The following is a 1,143-nucleotide window of genomic DNA, read 5'->3' as shown; positions in this document are numbered from 1 at the left end:
AAAATATAAAAAAAAAAAAATATATAAAATATATATATATATATATATATATATATATATATATACACATATATATTCAATTATCTTAAAATAAAAACGAATATACTTTTGGACTGCTGCTGGAGATTGTTTTAATTATTAATTTCTGAATCCAAAATGTTCACATTGCAGAGCTTTAAATCTGCCTGATTTTATCATGCATATAAAGTTTACACGGGGAGTTTGGTCTATTTACTGCGAGTGTGCCCATAACAAAATTTTGCCGCATGGAAACGTTCCCTAATAAAAGGCCTCTGACGTGAAATACTCATTTAATATATTCTGGACATGTGAAGGAGAAGTAATCTGATCTACATGCAGCCTTTTAAGCATCCACAAAACTGAGTTTTATGAACTGTCTAAAGCAAAGAGCAAGCGTGTAGAAAGAGCTGCTCAAACGCTGATCAGATTACATTACGGATCATTTGGAAGCTTAAGTCTCAACTTGATTGCCATAATCTGCTCTCAGGGAACACAAGTGATAAAGTAGTTCAGTTTATTCCTCCAGAGCCTGACCAGTCAACACATTAACCAACCTCTGGTTCCCTCAGATAAAGCTGCTCTGGGCCGGCTGTTAGTGTGATGTGCCAGGCTCATGTTAAGGTCACCGCAGACTCAAGTGCTAAAACAAACGTGACTTGTGGAAAGGGTCGAGGGTGATGGGATGATGGAGAGGAACACCTGACCCCTCCAGTCGTCCTGTCAAACATCAAACCATCAAATGTCATGTGCCACAACAATCCTGGACCCTGTTTTCACTCTATGACAGCAAACACAAAACACTACCAGCGATAATGCATTGATTATCCATTGTGACCTGAATCCAACAACTGCCACACAAAAACACTTAACAAATCAATATAAATATAATATAGAGAGAGAGAATTTTTTTTTAAATTTAACCTTAATTTAACCAGGAATTCAATTTAAGAAACATATAATATATATATTTTTTAAATTTTTTATTTATTAATTTATAATAAATTATTATTACTATTATTATTATTATTAGTAGTAGTAGTAGTAGTAATATATACATTACAATAATTTATTTATATTATTTTTATTTTATTTATATTATACGTACCTTAGATTTACTTCCTG

Source organism: Sinocyclocheilus grahami, unplaced genomic scaffold, assembly GCF_001515645.1.
Source record: "Sinocyclocheilus grahami isolate Dianchi unplaced genomic scaffold, SAMN03320097.WGS_v1.1 scaffold910.1, whole genome shotgun sequence".
NCBI lineage: Eukaryota > Metazoa > Chordata > Actinopteri > Cypriniformes > Cyprinidae > Sinocyclocheilus > Sinocyclocheilus grahami.
The sequence above is the reverse complement of the archived record's forward strand: the minus strand, read 5'-3'. Positions refer to the sequence as shown.